The sequence below is a fragment of the Coregonus lavaretus genome (assembly GCF_964263955.1).
Source record: "Coregonus lavaretus genome assembly, chromosome: 31".
NCBI classification, from domain to species: Eukaryota; Metazoa; Chordata; class Actinopteri; order Salmoniformes; family Salmonidae; genus Coregonus; species Coregonus lavaretus.
In genome coordinates this window covers 10,189,360-10,209,467 of record NC_140018.1, presented here as the reverse complement: position 1 = coordinate 10,209,467, position 20,108 = coordinate 10,189,360, and the positions used below count along the sequence as shown (strand labels likewise).

General features: G+C 42.2%; 1 long non-coding RNA gene across 1 annotated transcript; it reads right to left on the bottom strand.

Moving 5' to 3' along the window:
• Positions 1-11,912: 11,912 nt before the first annotated feature.
• Positions 11,913-15,200, bottom strand: LOC311106529. The gene is made up of 5 exons (XR_014610335.1): positions 15,102-15,200; positions 14,948-14,976; positions 14,755-14,802; positions 14,547-14,618; positions 11,913-14,414 (listed from the first exon to the last, which is right to left on the bottom strand). It is a non-coding gene; the product is annotated as an uncharacterized lncRNA (long non-coding RNA).
• Between the last annotated feature and the right edge of the window lie 4,908 nt (positions 15,201-20,108).

The following is a 20,108-nucleotide window of genomic DNA, read 5'->3' as shown; positions in this document are numbered from 1 at the left end:
TCTTTGTCCTCCAAACACAACGAGTTGAGTTTTTACCCAAAAGTTATATTTTGGTTTCATCTGACCATATGACATTCTCCCAATCCTCTTCTGGATCATCCAAATGCACTCTAGCAAACTTCAGACGGGCCTGGACATGTACTGGCTTAAGCAGGGGGACACGTCTGGCACTGCAGGATTTGAGTCCCTGGCGGCATAGTGTTTTACTGATGGGAGGCTTTGTTACTTTGGTACCAGCTCTCTGCAGGTCATTCACTAGGTCCCCCCATGTGGTTCTGGGATTTTTGCTCACCGTTCTTGTGATCATTTTGACCCCACGGGGTGAGATCTTGCATGGAGCCCCAGATCGAGGGAGATTATCAGTGGTCTTGTATGTCTTCCATTTCCTAATAATTGCTCCCACAGTTGATTTCTTCAAACCAAGCTGCTTACCTATTGCAGATTCAGTCTTCCCAGCCTGGTGCAGGTCTACAATTTTGTTTCTGGTGTCCTTTGACAGCTCTTTGGTCTTGGCCATAGTGGAGTTTGGAGTGTGACTGTTTGAGGTTGTGGACAGGTGTCTTTTATACTGATAACAAGTTCAAACAGGTGCCATTAATACAGGTAACGAGTGGAGGACAGAGGAGCCTCTTAAAGAAGAAGTTACAGGTCTGTGAGAGCCAGAAATCTTGCTTGTTTGTAGGTGACCAAATACTTATTTTCCACCATAATTTGCAAATAAATTCATTAAAAATCATACAATGTGATTTTCTGCATTTTTTTTCCTCAATTTGTCTGTCATAGTTGACATGTACCTATGATGAAAATTACAGGCCTCTCTCATCTTTTTAAGTGGGAGAACTTGCACAATTGGTGGCTGACTAAAAACTTTTTTCCCCACTGTATATATTAAGAGACCACTGCAAAATTATCAATTTCTCTGGTTTTACTATTTATAGGTATGTGTTTGGGTAAAAATAACATTTTTGTTTTATTCTGTAAACTACTGACAACATTTCTCCCAAATTCCAAATAAAAATATTGTCATTTAGAGCATTTATTTGCAGAAAATGACAACTGGTCAAAATAACAAACAAAACATAACAAAAAATATGTAGTGTTGTCAGACCTCTAATAATGCAAAGAAAATAAGTTCATGTTAATTTTTAAACAACACAATACTAATGTTTTAACTTAGGAAGAGTTCAGAAATCAATATTTGGTGGAATAACCCTGATTTTCAATCACAGCTTTCATGCGTCTTGGCATGCTCTCCACCAGTCTTTCACATTGATGTTGGGTGAATTTATGCCTCTCCTGTCGCAAAAATTCAAGCAGCTCGGCTTTGTTTGATGGCTTGTGACCATCCATCTTCCTCTTGATCACATTCCAGAAGTTTTCAATGGGGTTCAGGTCTGGAAATTGGACTGGCCATGACAGGGTCTTGATCTGGTGGTCCTCCATCCACACCTTGATTGACCTGGCTGTGTGGCATGGCGCATAGTCCTGCTGGAAAAACCAATCCTCAGAGTTGGGGAACAATGTCAGAGCAAAAGGAAGCAAGTGTTCTTCCAGGACAACCTTGTACGTGGCTTGATTCATGCGTCCTTCACAAAGACAAATCTGCCCAATTCCAGCCTTGCTGAAGTACCCCCAGATCATCACCGATCCTCCACCAAATTTCACAGTGGGTGCGAGACACTGTTGCTTGTAGGCCTTTCCAGGTCTCCGTCTAACCATTAGACGACCAGGTGTTGGGCAAAGCTGAAAATTGGACTCTACGGTCCAATCCTTATGGTCTTTTGCAAACCTCAGCCTGGCTCTTCTTTGCTTCTCATTGATGAAGGGCTTTTTTCTAGCTTTGCACGAAGGAGCCCTGCCCCTAGGAGCCTGTTTCGAACCATCCTCGCCGTGCACTTCACCCCAGCTGCCATTTGCCATTCTTTTTGTAGGTCACTTGATGTCATCCTACGGTTGTTGAGTGACATTCGAATGAGTTGGCGGTCATCCCGGTCAGTAGAGTCGTTTTTGCCCTCTGCCAGTCTGTAGCTTTGTTGTCCCCAATGTCTGCTGCTTGACCTTGTTCTTATGAACTGCCGTCTTTGACATTTTAAGGATGGAAGCAACCTGATGCTCACTGTATCCCTTTGCCAGTAAAGCCAGAATTGAACCCTTCTTTTCCTCACTCAACTTTCCTTTTCAACTCTTGGCATGGTCAATAGTTATTTTTTTATTAATATTACTTTTGAGGTACTATTAGCACTGTTTTTGCCATCCAGCTGGTCCTATTGCAAGAGGATAGTGATGACCACTGCAGTGGTTTTTATACTTTTCCTCGTTAAATAAGATTTGGTTCAGGTGATCACCTAATCAGTACCTAATTCAGTAGAATGAGGTGTACCTGTGTTGGAATTCAACAGACACTGGAATGGAATGGCTGTCATACATGTAGAGATGCTGATTTAAGAAAATGTGCAGTGGTCTCTTAATTTTTTGTAGCTCAATTGGTAGAGCATGGCGTTTGTAACGCCAGGGTAGTGGGTTCGATCCCCGGGACCACCCATACGTAAAAATGTATGCACACATGACTGTAAGTCGCTTTGGATAAAAGCGTCTGCTAAATGGCATATTATATTATTATATTATTAACTCAACATTAGGAAGGTGTTCTTAATGTTTGTACACCCAGTGTATATAAAGAATCATATATATATACAGTACCACTCAAAAGTTTGGAAACACCTACTCATTCAAGGGTTTTTCTTTATTTTTACTATTTTCTACATTGTAGAATAATAGTGAAGACATCAAAACTATGAAATAACACATGGAATCATGTAGTAACCAAAAAAGTGTTAAACAAATCAAAATATATTTGAGATTTGAGATTCTTCAAATAGCCACCTTTTGCCTTGATGACAGCTTTGCACACTCTTGGCATTCTCTCAACCAGCTTCACCTGGAATGCTTTTCCAACAGTCTTGAAGGAGTTCCCACATATGCTGTGCTCTTGTTGGCTGCTTTTCCTTCACGCTGCCGTCCGACTCATCCCAAACCATCTCAATTGGGTTGAGGTCGGAAGATTGTGGATGCCAGGTCATCTGATGCAGCACTCCATCACTCTCCTTCTTGGTCAAATAGCCTTTACACAGCCTGGAGGTGTGTTGGGTCATTGCCCTTTTGAAAAACAAATGATAGTCCCACTAAGCTCAAACCAGATGGGATGGTGTATCGCTGCAGAATGCTGTGGTAGCCATGCTGTTTAAGTATGCCTTGAATTCTAAATAAATCACAGACAGTGTCACCAGCAAAGCACCCCCACACCATAACACCTCCTCCTCCATGCTTTATGGTGGGAACTACACATGCGGAGATCATCCGTTCACCCACACCGCGTCTCACAAAGACACAGCGGCTTGACCCCAAAATCTCAAATTTAGACTCCAGACCAAAGGACAAATGTCCACCTGTCTAATGTCCACCTGTCTAATGTTTGATCCTGGCGCCGACGAAGATGGCGGCCTCGCGACTAGCTCTTAGGAAACTTTGCAGTATTTTGTTTTTTTTATGTATAATTTTTTACATTATTAGCTCAGAAAGTGTTTTGCATCATTACATACAGCCGGGAAAAACTATTGGATATCAGAGCGGCGGTAACTCACCAGCATTACGACCAGGAATACGACTTTCCCGAAGCAGATCCTTTGTTTGCTCTCCCCAGGGCAACTGAACTGATTCCAGCGGCTGACCCAAAACATCGCCGGCGGAGGATAGGCACTCGGAGCGGCCAGCTGGTTCGACTTAGGAGGCGCGCACACCACCCATCACTTCCAAGTATCCTACTCGCTAATGTTCAATCTTAGGTTAACAAAGTCGACGAACTACGGCAAGTATTTCTTTCCAGAGAGACATCAAGGCCTGTAACATACTCGGTTTCACAGAAACATGGCTCTCTTGGGATATTCTGTCGAAATCGGTCCAGCCAGATGGGTTCTCAGTTCATCGCGCAGACAGAAATAAATATCACTCCGGGAAGCAGAAGGGCGGAGGTGTGTGTTTCATGATTAACGACTCATGGTGTAATTGTAGTAACATACAGGAACTCGAGTCCTCCTGTTCACCCAACCTAGAGTATCACAATCAAATGCCGACTGTATTATCTCCCAAGAGAATTTTCTTCGGTTATAGTCACGGCCGTGTATATCCCCCCTCAAGCCGATACCACGACGGCCCTCAAAGAACTTCACTGGACTTTATGCAAACTGGAAACCACATCCTGAGGTTGCATTTATTGTAGCCGGGGATTTTAACAAAGCAAATTTGAGGACTAGGCTGCCGAAGTTCTATCAACATATCGACTGTTGTACTCGCGCTGCTAAAACCCTCGACCATTGCTATTCAAACTTCCGGGATGGTTATAAGGCCCTCCCCCGCTCTCCTTTCGGCAAATCTGACCACGACTCCATTTTGCTTGTCCCTTCCTATAGGCAGAAACTCAAACAGGAAATTCCCGTGCTAAGGACTATTCAACGCTGGTCTGACCAATCGGAATGCACGCTTCAAGATTGTTTTGATCACGCGGACTGGGATATGTTCCGGGTAGCTTCCGAAAATAATTTAGACGAATCCACTGAAACAGTGACTGAGTTTATCAGGAAGTGTATAGGTGATGTTGTGCCCACTGTGACTATTAAAACCTACCCTAACCAGAAACCGTGGATAGATGGCAGCATTCGCGCAAATCTAAAAGCGCGAACCACCGCATTCAACCATGGCAAGGTGACTGGGAATATGGCAGAATACAAACAGTGTAGCTACTCACTCCGCAAGGCAATTAAACTGGCAAAACATTAGTATAGAGACAAAGTGGAGTCGCAATTCAACGGCTCAGACACGAGACGTATGTGGCAGGGTCTACAGACAATCACGGACTACAAAAAGAAAACCAGCCACGTCGCCGACAACGACGTCTCGCTTCCAGACAAGCTAAACACCTTCTTTGCCCGCTTTGAGGTTAACACAGTGCCACTGACGAGGCCCACTACCAAGGACTGTGGCCTCTCCTTCTCCATGGCCGACGTGATTAAGACATTTAAGCATGTTAACCCCCGCAAGGCTGCCGGCCCAGACGGCATCCCTAGCCGCGTCGTCAGAGCATGTTCAGACCAGCTGGCTGGTGTGTTTATGGACATATTCAATCTCTCCCTTTCCCAGTCTGCTGTTCCCACATGCTTCAAGATGGCCACCATTGTTCCTGTACCCAAGAAAGCAAAGGTAACTAAACTAAATGACTATCGCCCTGTAGCACTCACCTCTGTCATCATGAAGTGCTTTGAGAGACTAGTCAAGGATCATATCACCTCTACCTTACCTGTCACCCTAGACCCACTTCAATTTGCTTACCGCCCCAACAGATCCACAGACGATGCAATCGCCATCACACTGTACACTGCCCTATCCCATCTGGACAAGAGGAATACCTATGTAAGAATGCTGTTCATTGACTATAGCTCAGCATTCAACACCATAGTACCCTCCAAGCTCATCATTAAGCTCGAGGCCCTCGTTCTGAACCCCGCCCTGTGCAACTGGGTCCTGGACTTCTTGACTGGCCGCCCCCCAGGTGGTGAAGGTAGGAAACAACATCTCTACTTCGCTGATCATCAACACTGGGGCCCCACAAGGGTGCGTGCTCAGCCCCCTCCTGTACTCCCTGTTCACCCATGACTGCGTGGCCAAGCACGCCTCCAACTCAATCATCAAGTTTGCAGATGACACAACAGTAGTAGGTTTGATTACCAACAATGACGAGACCGCCTACAGGGAGGAGGTGAGGGCTCTGGGAGTGTGGTGCCAGGAAAATAACCTCTCACTCAACATCAACAAAACAAAGGAGATGATTGTGTACTTCAGGAAACAGCAGAGGGTGCACCCCCCTATCCACATCGGCAGGACCGCAGTGGAGAAGGTGGAAAGCTTCAAGTTCCTTGGCGTACACATCACCGACAAACTGAAATGGTCCACCCACGCAGACAGTGTGGTGAAGAAGGCGCAACAGAGCCTCTTCAACCTCAGGAGGCTGAAGAAATTTGGCTTAGCACCTAAAACCCTCACAAACCTTTACAGATGCACAATTGAGAGCATCCTGTCAGGCTGTATCACCGCCTAGTACGGCAACTGCACCGCCCACAGCCGCAGGGCTCTCCAGAGGGTGGTGCGTTCTGCTGAACGAATTAACGGGGACAAACTACCCGCCCTCCAAGACACATGCAACACCCGATGTCACAGGAAGGCCAAAAAGATAATCAAGGACATCAACCACCTGAGCCACTGCCTGTTCACCCCGCTATCATCCAGAAGGCGAGGTCAGTACAGGTGCATCAAAGCTGGGACCGAGAGAATGAAAAACAACTTCTATCTCAAGGCCATCAGACTGTTAAATAGCCATCACTAGCACATTAGAGGCTGCTGCTGCCTATTGAAATCACTGGCCACTTTATGAAATGGAACACTAGTCACTTTAATAATGTTTACATATCTTGCACTACTCATCTCATATGTATATACTGCATTCTAGTCTATAATATTCTACTGTATCTTAGTCCATGCAGCTCTGTCATTGCTTGTCCATATATGTATATATTCTTAAATCCCATTCCTTACTAGTTTTGTGTGTATTGGGTATATGTTGTGAAATGGTTAGATATTACTGCACTGTCGGAGCTAGAAGCACAAGCATTTCGCTACACCCGCTATAACATCTGCTAAACACGTGTATGTGACGAATACAATTTGATTTGATTTGCTCATGTTTCTTGGCCCAAGCAGGTCTCTTCTTATTATTGGTGTCCTTTAGTAGTGGTTTCTTTGCAGCAATTCGACAATGAAGGCCTGATTCACACAGTCCCCTCTGAACAGTTGATGTTGAAATGTGTCTGTTAGTTGAACCATGTGAAGCATTTATTTGGGCTGCAATTTCTGAGGCTGGTAACTCTAATGAACTTATCCTCTGCAGCAGAGGTAACTCTGGGTCTTCCATTCCTGTGGCGGTCCTCATGAGAGACGGTTTCATCATAGCGCTTGATGGTTTTTGCGACTGCACTTGACGAAACTTTCAAAATTCTTTAAATGTTCCGTATTGACTGAACTTCATGTCTTCAAGTAATATCGGACTGTCGTTTCTCTTTGCTTATTTGAGCTGTTCTTGCCATAATATGGACTTGTTCTTTTACCAAATAGTGGTATCTTCTGTGTACCCCCCCTACCTTGTCACAACACAACTGATTGGCTCAAACGCATTAAGATGGAAATAAATTCCACAAATTAACTTTTAAGAAGGCACACCTGTTAATTAAAATGCATTCCAGGTGACTACCTCATGAAGCTGGTTGAGAAAATGCCAAGAGTATGCAAAGCTGTCATCAAGGCAAAGGGTGGCTGTTTGAAGAATCTCAAATTTAAAATATATATTGATTTGTTTAACACTTTTTTGGTTACTAGATGATTCCATATGTGTTATTTCATAGTTTTGATGTCTTCACTATTATTCTACAATGTAGAAAATAGTTCAAATAAAGAAAAACCCTTGAATGAATAGGTATGTCCAAACTTTTGACTGGTAGTGTATATATATAATCAAAGTGACTATTTAAATTCATGGTTTAATATATGGATGACTCCCAGACAACATTCACCGCATTGAAATGAATTATAAATTCCTGGTGTTGGTGCTGTAGCAGAGTACATTTACATTTGAAGTGCTTAGGATGCAGCTCTCTATTGACAGTTTCCTCTATGCCAAGCTAGCTTGGTGGCTTCTCTGAGGCTGCATTGATTTCCCTTCCCTTACTCTCTAAAGCAATGGTTTAAAGCTAGGCCTGCCTGCCTGAGCACTGTATACAAGATCTATGTGGGATAACTGCAGAGCGAAGGCCGACTCAGTTCCTCATCTCCATAAGTGTAAATCTACTAGTCTAAGGACACATAATACTTACTTTCAATCTGTTGTTTATTTACCTTTGTCAAGCAGATTGGTATCTAATAAACTCACAGGTTTTACATATTTTACCAATATACCAATAATTATTGATGGTCTACTCTGCACCCCTCACGTCTTGTATGATACAAGTTATATCAGTATTGAAGAGTCTGTAAATGCTGTATATTTTTTCACAACCCAACCAACCCCATCAGCAAGATTTTGGCAAGGACTATTCAAGGAAGGAATATTTGAGGACAGATTAGAACTCAATGTAGTGTGTTTATGTGCAAAACAAAGGGTTGATTTAATTCCTAATCTGGTGTGGCCTTGTGTAAAAGCATGTGACAGTGCCCTGTGTTGCTGGGGTGTCATGTGACCTATGAATGGTGCATAGTGTAAGATGATACAACATCTGTGTCTAAGGAAACCTTTTGGGGAAGCCTGCTCAGAATATGAGATCTCTAGAAGGAGTACCCTATCTCCTCACCCAAACACACAGCAAGTGTGTCTGCTTAATATAAGGAGTATGGCAGGTCAAATCATTACTGGGTGTGCTCCATACAGTACCACACAGGAAAGGTAGACTAAAACATCCAATGTGCAGGCCTGGTCTTGTGTAGTCTATTTTAGGCAGGAGTAGACCTGTGTTTTATCTTTCCACCAGCCCAAACCATCAGGGCTCTGGTGAGAGTGTATGCTTATTAATGATTGATAGCTATTGCACACAGTGCAGGGTAAACACAACGCCAGGTCAATGCAGAGGCACACACTAAGGGAGCAACATCACGGAGAGAGAGGGGTGAGTAATGCTGAAGCACATTGCCAAACGAATCAATTGCCATAGAGTCTTTCAATCAACTGGATCCCAAGACCTGTATATCTTTCTATATCCATAACACATATTTAGCTTTATTATTATGCGTTCAACCCTGTGACATTATTTATGCCTAATGTGGTGCAAAATCACTGTGAACCCTACTGTAGATATGAGTATTTTTGTTAATGAATTTTCAACCCAGATTGTTTAACCTGATTACTAATAGTTGATTCAGAATAATCTATTACCAGATAAGCCACTATGAATTAGAAATAGAAAGCAAAGTTATTGGATAAGTGGATTGTCCTCCTCTCTCTCTGCTTGTGTCAGATCAGGCCTTCATAAGAAGATGCTGGCACTTGGATAGATGTTCTCTTTATAGTAAAATAGCTTATTGGGTTCATGTGAGACAGTTACGAGGCTCCAATCTGGAATTACACTGGCTCAGCGCAACGCAACATTGATTTGTGTAGCCCTGGGGAGGGAGGCAGAGAGAGGAGGGAGGCAGGGAGGAAAGCAGGATCTCAGGGAGGGAGAGGTGGTGCATAGAGAAACGCTTCACTGTGATGAGTGATTTTCCTGAGAGGACGCAGTGGGCTCAAATCCCTGACATGCCTCTCTCTCTCTCTCTCTCTATCTCTACACCTCTCTCTCTCTCTCTCTCTCTCTCATCCTTCCCCTCCCACTCTTTCACACTCTCTTTCTCTTCAGACAGCTGACTAACTTGTTGCCAATCTTCTAGTGACCACCAACTGAAGACCAGAATATTATTTTGTGGACATGAAATTGTGCATGTGTGGATGTATGCATAATAAAATAACCTTTGTTTGACAAATAATTTCACTGTCTTTAGTCTCTATCCTTATTATGGGGTTTTTGAGAAGTCTTGTATTGACTGGAATATACTGTATGGGTATTTGTAATCAGAATGTTCAGAATTAAGTCGAGACAAATTGTTATAATTCAGTAGCCCATAGGCTATTACAAATTGTATAGACGTTTATTTATACGATTTTACATTTCAAAATATGTGTAATAACTTAATCTGCTGTCCAATGAAAAACGATCTATACTGTGAATTCGGAAGGAGTGGGACACCATATAAACTGGGACAGCTTAATCCTGACACTTTGATTTCAATGGTCTGACAAGAGAAAAATCTAAACTGTTGTTCCTAAGCACTTGCAGAGAAACCACATGATCAAAATCACATCACTTCATTGGTGTGGCATCATAGACGGTGGCAGAGCAAGCTTCAAACAGGAAGCTCACCCCTCGAAGCTCAAGGTTTGATGTTAAGGTCATAAAACTGTCATAAATAATGCACTGTGACAAATTTTGATGTACACTGAACAAAACTATAAATGCAACATGTAAAGTGTTGGTCCCATGTTTCATGAGCTGAAATAAAAGATCCCAGAAATGTTCCATACGCACAAAAAGCTTATTTCTCTCAAATTTTGTGCACAAATGTGTTTACATCCCTGTTAGTGAGCATTTCTCCTTTGCCAAGATAATCCATTCACCTGACAGGTGTGGTATATCAATAAGCTGATTAAACAGCATGATCATTACCTTATGCTGGGGACAATAAAATGCGCAGTTTTGTGACACAACACAATGCCACAGATGTCTCAAGTTTTGAGGGAGCGTGTAATTGGCATGCTGACTACAGGAATGTCCACCAAAGCTGTTGCCAGAGAATGAAATGTTAATTTCTCTACCATAAGCCGCCTCCAATGTTGTTTTAGAGAATTTGGCAGGACGTCCAACCGGCCTCACAACCGCAGACCACGTGTAACCACGCCAGCCCAGGACCTCCACATCCGGCTTCTTCACCTGCGGGATCGTCTGAGACCAGCCACCCGGACAGCTGATGAAACTGTGTTTCTACACAAACTGTCAGAAACAGTCTCAGGGAAGCTCATCTGCATGCTCGTCGTCCTCACCACGGTCGATGGCCACTGGCATGCTGGATAAGTGTGCTCTTCACGGATGAATCCCGGTTTCAACTGTACCGGGCAGATGGCGTTGTGTGGGCGAGCGGTTTGCTGATGTCAACGTTGTGAACAGAGTGCCCCATGGTGGCGGTGGGGTTATGGTATGGGCAAGGATAAGCTATGGACAACGAACACAATTGCATTTTATCGATGGCAATTTAAATGCACAGAGATACCGTGATGAGATCCTGAGGCCCACCGTCGTGCCATTCATCCGCCGCCATCACCTCATGTTTCAGCATGATAATGCACGACCCAATACACAATTCATGGAAGTTGAAAATGTCCCAGTTCTTCCATGGCCTGCATACTCACTAGACATCACCCATTGAGCATGGTTGGAATGCTCTGGATCGACGTGTACGACAATGTGTTCCAGTTCCCACCAATATCCAGCAACTTCTCACAGCTATTGAAGAGTAATGGGACAACATTCCACAGGCCACAATCAACAGCCTGATCAACTCTTTGAGAAGCAGGCATGTGCATGAGGCAATTGTGTTCACACCAGATACTAACTGGTTTACTGATCCATGCCCCTACTTTTTTTTTTAAGGTGTCTGTGACCAACAGATATTCCTAGTCATGTGAAATCCATCGATTAGGGCCTAATGAATTTATTTCAATTGACTGATTTCCTTATATGAACTGTAACTCAGTAAAATATTTGTAATTGTTGTATGTTGCGTTTATGTTTTTGTTCAGTGTAAAAATGCATATTACGTTCTGGTGCATCAAAATACATAGTTGTCAGTATTATGTTTACATTTTGTAATGCAACCATAGCTAGCTAAAGTAGGACAGAAAGGAGTAGCTAAAGTGGGACAGTCTTATAGACTTTTCCAATGGAGGAAACAGGTCCAGTTTACATTAGGTACCCGTGTACTTAGGTTAGGCAGGGATCTGGTTCTTGTAATAATACAAGGTTTTCCAAACTCGGTCCTCTGGACCCTTATTTATTTTCAGAATAAATATTCTGCTTCATTATGGCAACTGCTTCTTAGTAGAACAAAAAGCAAAGACGATCAATATGGACCTATCTCACATTTGAGAATGTATACTGCCTCCTACTGAAGAATAGAGTAAATTACTGAAGAAAACCCCAATAAGTAATATCAAAATGAAACATTCAGTTCGGATTTATTTCCATTTTATTAAGTATGTCACTTTAGTCAATATCATTTTAAACAAGAGTAATGCTGGAAATAATAGTCATGAGTTTATCTGCATAGAAAAAATGTTTGGCAAAGAAGCTGCTATTATCCTAAAAGAAAACATAAAACCAGTGTTCTACCTTATCCATCTAGTAATCATCTTAGTGGCCTGTGTGGTCCAGCGGTCCACTTGTATACAGTGCATTCGGAAAGTTTTTCCACATTTTGTTACGTTACAGCCTTATTCTAAAATTAAATAAATAAATACAAATCCTCATCAATCTACACACAATACCCCATAATAATGAAGCAAAAATAGGTTTCTAGAATGTTTTGCACATTTATTTAAAAAACAAAACAGAAATACCTTATTTACATAAGTATTCAGACCCCTTGTTATGAGACTCGAAATTGAGCTCAGGTTCATCCTGTTTCCATTGATCATCCTTGAGATGTTTCTACAACTTGGTTGGAGTCCACCTGTGGTAAATTAAATTGATTGGACATGATTTAGAAAGCCACACACCTGTCTATATAAGGTCCCACAGTTGACAGTACATGTCAGAGCAAAGACCAAGCCATGAGGTCGAAGGAATTGTCCGTAGAGCTCCGAGACAGGATTGTGTCAAGGCACAGATCTGGGGAAGGGTACCAAAAAAATTCTGCAGCATTGAAGATCCCCAAGAAGACAGTGGCCTCCATCATTCTTAAATGGAAGAAGTTTGGAACCACCAAGACTCTTCTTAGAGCTGGCCGCCAGGCCAAACTGAGCAATCGGGGAAGAAGGGCCTTGTTCAGGGAGGTGACCAAGAACCCGATGGTCACTCTGACAGAGCTCCATAGTTCCTCTGTGGAGATTAGAGAACCTTCCAGAAGGACAATCATCTCTGCAGCACTCCACCAATCAGGCCTTTATGTAAGAGTGGCCAGACGGATGCCACTGCTCAGTAAAAGGCACATGACAGTCTGCTTGGAGTTTGCCAAAAGGCACCTAACGGACTCAGACCATGAGAAACAAGATTCTCTGGTCTGATGAAACCAAGATTGAACTCTTTGAGTTGAATGCCAAGCGTCACATCTGGAGGAAACCTGGCACCATCTCTATGGTGAAGCATGGTGGTGGCAGCATCATGCTGTGGGGATGTTTTTCAGCGGCAGGGACTGGGATACTAGTCAGGATCGAAGGAAAATGAACAGAGCAAAGTACAGAGAGATCCTTGATGAAAACCTGCTCCAGAGCGCTCAGGACCTCAGACTGGGGCGAAGGTTCACCTTCCAACAGGACAACGACCTTAAGCACACAGCCAAGACAACGCAGGAGTGGCTTCCGGACAAGTCCATGAATGTCCTTGAGTGGCCTAGCCAGAGCCCGGACTTGAACCTGATCAAACATCTCTGGAGAGACCTGAAAATATCTGTGAAGCGACGCTCCCCATCCAACCTGACAGAGCTTGAGAGGATCTGCAGAGAAGAATGGGAGAAACTCCCCAAATACAGGTTTGCCAAGCTTTTAGTGTCATACCCAAGTAGACTCGAGGCTGTAATCGCTGCCAAATGTGCTTCAACAAAGTACTGAGTAAAGGGTCTGAACACTTATGTAAATGTGATATTTCTTTGCAAAAATGTTTAAATACCTTTTTTACTTTGTCATTATGAGTATTGTGTGTAGATTGATGAGGGGGAAAAAAACGATTTAATCCATTTAGAATAAGGCTGTAAAGTAACAAAATGTGTAAAAGGTCAAGGGGTCTGAATACTTTCCGAATGCACTGTACAGCCTAGGCTACCAGAGTCAGCATGAGTTGAATCTGAAGCATGCTCTTCTGACTCTCAAACTCTTCCACTTTTCCAGTCTCCTATCTCATTGGTCTATATGAATGAAATACACACATCTTAAAGCGGCAATCAGTAGCTGAAACAGTAACAAAGCATACTCCACGCCATAGTTTTGCTAAAAAGCTGAGGGATGGGGCTGGAGAAATGTAACCACTCTCAAATTCATAGACAGAGCTATGGATGCAAGGACTGGCCATCCATGATATCAAAATGATAGTTTTAACCATGTTTTGCGGCTATACAGTGTGTTTGTTTACATTTAATTTGTTTACAAACATTGGAGTAAAACAAGTGTATATTTTGGGTTCTGATGGGGTATGACAGTTGAACTAAACTCATGAGGCATTTATACGTTTTATTTTTCAAGAATCAATGGCTAAACATCATTAATTTATAAGTCCAGAAATGGATGTAACTAGTGCAGATTGCCCCTTTTAATAGCACGAAAACCCCTGTTCCTAGAACCAAATCGGGTCTGGTATTAGGGTGTGAAAGAGTGATTGCAGTCCTCATGTTGATGTCTTGGCTCCCTGAGGTTTGCTGACAGTGGAGTAAAGGGGGCTGGGATCAGCAGGGTTCGCTGGCTCTCTCCCTCTGCCAGAAGAGGGCATAACTGAGGCATATGTCACTGCATCTTCACCCTGGGCCTACAGACACACACACACACACACACACACACACACACACACACACACACATCACAACAAAGGAAAGGCTTTAAACAGTGAATAGGAGGGAGAGCAATACCTTTACAATATGTTCAGTATAGCTTCACTTACATCAACTCTCTGAGGGGGATTTTGATTGAAGTGGTCAATGGAAGCATAGGTGATTCTGTCAGCAGGTTGACTCTACAAGTGTCAAAATTGTTATTGAAACATGTATCATTTAAACTGGACATTAGTCTCAATACATGATAACAACTGGGTGAAATCATGTTTCATATTAACCATGTTTCAAATTCCATTAATATATTGAGGAACTGACCCTTTCATCATTGGTTGGTGGGGTGGAGTGGTTTACTGCATTCAGACCCTTCATAAATTAGTAACAATGGTAATGGATTCAAAACAATAGAATTACAGAGCAAACTCTTAGTTAATTTCCTACAACAATAGTATAATACACTAACTGTGTTTATTAAGCCACAGCGCATCAATTACATGTCTTTGTTACTCACAATGCTGTTATCATTCGGCACTTGATTCTCTGCAAAGAACCCCCCCAAAAACATAAGAAGAATTTCAATGGCTGGCTCCATCTATTACTGTGTTATTAATGAACTCCATTAAACTCAAAGAAAGATCAAAGACAAATGTACAGTAAGTCCTTACTTTCTCTCCTTCTGCGTACTATGATGACGGCAGCAATGACACACACCACTGCTACCACAGCCACTCCTACAGCCACCGTGAAGATGAGGATCTGATAATCTGAGAGGACCAGAGAGGGGAGCAGGGTTTAGTGGGGTACCTGAGAGCAGGGCCGGCTCTAGCCTGTTGGGGGCCCTAAGCGAGATTTGGTTGGGGAAGAAACATTTACGTTTTAAAGTAAATGTCTTCCAATTCTACACATTTTGCCGTGGGGGTGTTGCAGTTTTAAAGGCCCAGTGCAGTCCAAAACGTGATTTTCCTGTGTTTTATAAAGATATACACTACCGGTCAAAAGTTTTAGAACACCTACTCAAGGGTTTTTCTTTATTTTTACTATTTTCTACATTATAACTACATCAAAACTATGAAATAACACAAATGGAATCATGTAGTAACCTAAAAAAGTGTTCAACAAATCAAAATATATTTTATATTTGAGATTCTTCAAATAGCCACCCTTTGCCTTGATGACAGCTTTGCACACTCTTGGCATTCTCTCAACCAGCTTCATGAGGTAGTCACCTGGAATGCATTTCAATTAACAGGTGTGCCTTCTTAAAAGTTAATTTGTGGAATTTATTTCCTTCTTAATGCTTCTTAAGATAGCCCTATTTGGTAAAAAAAACAAGTCCATATCATGGCAAGAACAGCTCAAATAAGCAAAGAGAAACAACAGTCCATCATTACTTTAAGACATGAAGGTCAGTCAATACGGAACATTTCAAGAACTTTTAAAGTTTCTTCAATTGCAGTCGTAAAAACCATCAAGCGCTATGATGAAACTGGCTCTCATGAGGACCGCCACAGGAAAGGAAGACCCAGAGTTACCTCTGCTGCAGAGGATAAGTTCATTAGAGTTACCAGCCTCAGAAATTGCAGCCCAAATAAATGCTTCACAGTGTTCAAGTAACAGACACATCTCAAAATCAACTGTTCAGAGGAGACTGCGTGAATCAGGCCTTCATGGTTGAATTGCTGCAAAGAAAACACTACTAAAGGACACCAATAAGAACAAGAGACTTGATTGAGCCAAGAAACGCAAGAAATGGATATTAGACTGGTGGAAATCTGTCCTTTGGTCTGATGAGTCAAAATTTGAGATTTTTGGTTACAACCGCTGTGTCTTTGTGAGACGCAGAGTAGGTGAATGGATTATCTCCGCATGTGTAGTTCCCACCGTGAAGCATGGAGGAGGAGGTGTGATGGTGTCGGGGTGCTTTGCTGGTGACACTGTTTGTGATTTATTTAGAATTCAAGGCACACTTTTATTTATTTTTTATTTAACCTTTATTTAACCAGGTAAGCCAGTTGAGAACAAGTTCTCATTTACAACTGCGACCTGGCCAAGATAAAGCATAGTAGTGCGATAAAAACAACAACACAGAGTTACATATGGGGTAAAAAAAACATAAAGTCAAAAAAAATACAACAGAAAATATATATACAGTGTGTGCAAATGTAGCAAGTTATGGAGGTAAGGCAATAAATAGGCTATAGTGCAAAATAATTACAAACTTAACCAGCATGGCTACCACAGCATTCTGCAGCGATACGCCATCCCATCTGGTTTGCGCTTACATTTTAGCAATTTAGCAGACACTCTTATCCAGAGCCACTTAGTTAGTGAGTGCATACATTGTTTTTTTCATTTTTGTTTTCATACTGGCCCCCCGTGGGAAATGAACCCACAACCCTGGCATTGCCACGCCATGCTCTACCAACTGAGCTACACAGGGCCTATAAATTCGTTTTTCAACAGGACAAATACCCAACACACTCCAGGCTGTGTAAGGGCTATTTGACCAAGAAGGAGAGTGATGGAGTGCTGCATCAGATGACCTGGCCTCCACAATCACCCGACCTCAACCCAATTGAGATTGTTTGGGATGAATTGGACTACAGAGTGAAGGAAAAGCAGCCAACAAGTGCTCAGCATATGTGGGAACTCCTTCAAGACTGTTGGAAAAGCATTCCAGGTGAAGCTGGTTGAGAGAATGCCAAGAGTGTAAAAAGCTGTCATCAAGGCAAAAGGTGGCTATTTGAAGAATCTCAAATATAAAATATATTTTGATTTGTTTAACACTTTTTTGGTTACTACATGATTCCATATGTGTTATTTAATAGTTTTGATGTCTTCACTATCATTCTATAATGTAAAATAGTAAAAATAAAGAAAAAACCCTTGAATGAGTAGGTGTTTCCAAACTTGTGGCTAGTACTGTATATATATATTATGAAACCGCCTGAAATTTCAGCCTGTTTTGGTGGGATGGAGTTTTAGCCCTCCATGGTGACATCCCCATGAGGTAACATAGTTAATAGGAAAGAGAGTTCCAAACCTCTCTGACAATAATAGCAATTCTTCAGTTTGCCCCTCCCCACTCCCAGACAGTCCTAGCAAAATTATTGCTTGAGAAATTGCTCTTTGCTAAGAAGCTATTTTTTTTCTTTAATTTAAAACAATCACAGTAAGGTACATAATTGTTAACCAGAAATGATTTGATATTGAGATAAAAACGACTGCATTTATCACCTTTTATAACAAACTTCAGTCCGTTTTACTGTAAATGTTCTGCAATTCTATCCATTTTGCCATGGGGTGGAGAGACAGTTTTTTTAGCTACAATTCTACACATTTTGTATTGACTTATGTCATCTTCATATAATATATTGGTGAGAATGACTAACAAAATCAGAGGGGGACTCGTGAAGGTCAGGGCTCCTGGGCACGTGCCGGTCGGTATTCAGCCATGATTACTACTAGACTAACTACCAATCTAAAAATTGTTGGCTGACATGGATAATTGAGTCACTGTCAGTGACTGACTTAACAAGAGAAAAACTGCTGATGCACAAACAAATTTCGAAATTGCAGCTGGTGTATTGTACTAATTTTACTCTCAATAGTAAGTTGAGACCCCGACTGAGTTCCAGAAAGGGCCGGTGGCCCTACGTGACCACTTACATGTATGTCGCTTATGCCCTGCCTGAGAGGACCAGAGAGGGGAGGAGGGTCTGGTTATGGGGGACCAGTGAGGAGACAGGGTCTGGTTTCATGGGGGAGAACCAGACAGGACCAGAGAAGGGATGGGGGTCTGGTTTAGTTGAGGAGAACCAGAGAATTGTTTACTCGCACGTAATTTAGCAGAAAAGACATCCGCGTTACCCAGACAAGCAGAAATTCACACAGGAAGACAGAAATGGGAAGTAGTGAGGCGGAAGGTAGCCTAGCGGTTAAGAGCGTTGGGTCAGTAACCGAAAGGTTGCTGACAAGACTTGTCTTGCAGTAGAGGCTGTACTCCCTAACCTGAGTACCAGTCTCTTTAGCTAATCCACTCCCTGTACTCAATGTCATGTGCCAAAGAGACTGGCCTTTCTGTCATCTTCAAATATGAACATTCTCTCATTAATTTGCTTGAGGAGAACAGAGGATTTGATCCTGATTCTATCGCCCTCACAGCTATCCTCCAATCACAACAATTATGCAAATATTGGAACTCGATCACTTTTTTCCTCCACAGAACACAGTTGGTATCCGGTTGCTAAGCAACTGATTTTTGTTTGTCCAGATGAAACCTGTCAAAACTCTCGAACTAAAATACATACTGTAATTACCACAAAACCACAAAACATCTTAGTTTTGACTTTAAGCCTCAAAATACAACTTGACTAGCAAACAGGTAAATGTTTGTTTTTGACTGGTTATAAATTCTAATTATATTTTCGAGGCTCCACATGTTGTCATGGAAAATATTAATGTCATTTCTAACAACCCATGAGCAACTCTGCTGTAACTCCAGCACACATCCACCTCATTTTCTAACGTTGCTATGGGCACTGCCAAACAACTGAAGTGATGGATTCGACTTCCGCTTTACTTCACTACTGCAGCGAACTGGTGGCAAACTTGCCAGAGTAAATTATTTGAAAGAGTCCATTTATAAAAGTCAAGTAAACAAGTATGAGTGTAATTCTATATTTATTTCATTCAAGTTCTCTAACGTTAGCTAGACTTACTGTTAGGCTAGTTCTGTTGTGATAATAACTTTAGTTGTGTTGTGTCAGAGTTAAGGCCTGGGCCATTCACCAAGTCAATAACTACAGTATACAGTGGGGGAAAAAAGTATTTAGTGAGCCACCAATTGTGCAAGTTCTCCCACTTAAAAAGATGAGAGAGGCCTGTAATTTTCATCATAGGTACACGTCAACTATGACAGACAAAATGAGAAAATAAAATCCAGAAAATCACATTGTAGGATTTTTTATGAATTTATTTGCAAATTATGGTGGAAAATAAGTATTTGGTCAATAACAAAAGTTTCTCAATACTTTGTTATATACCCTTTGTTGGCAATGACACAGGTCAAACGTTTTCTGTAAGTCTTCACAAGGTTTTCACACACTGTTGCTGGTATTTTGGCCCATTCCTCCATGCAGATCTCCTCTAGAGCAGTGATGTTTTGGGGCTGTCGCTGGGCAACACGGACTTTCAACTCCCTCCAAAGATTTTCTATGGGGTTGAGATCTGGAGACTGGCTAGGCCACTCCAGGACCTTGAAATGCTTCTTACGAAGCCACTCCTTCGTTGCCCGGGCGGTGTGTTTGGGATCATTGTCATGCTGAAAGACCCAGCCACATTTCATCTTCAATGCCCTTGCTGATGGAAGGAGGTTTTCACTCAAAATCTCACGATACATGGCCCCATTCATTCTTTCCTTTACACGGATCAGTCGTCCTGGTCCCTTTGCAGAAAAACAGCCCCAAAGCATGATGTTTCCACCCCCATGCTTCACAGTAGGTATGGTGTTCTTTGGATGCAACTCAGCATTCTTTGTCCTCCAAACACGACGAGTTGAGTTTTTACCAAAAAGTTTTATTTTGGTTTCATCTGACCATATGACATTCTCCCAATCCTCTTCTGGATCATCCAAATGCACTCTAGCAAACTTCAGACGGGCCTGGACATGT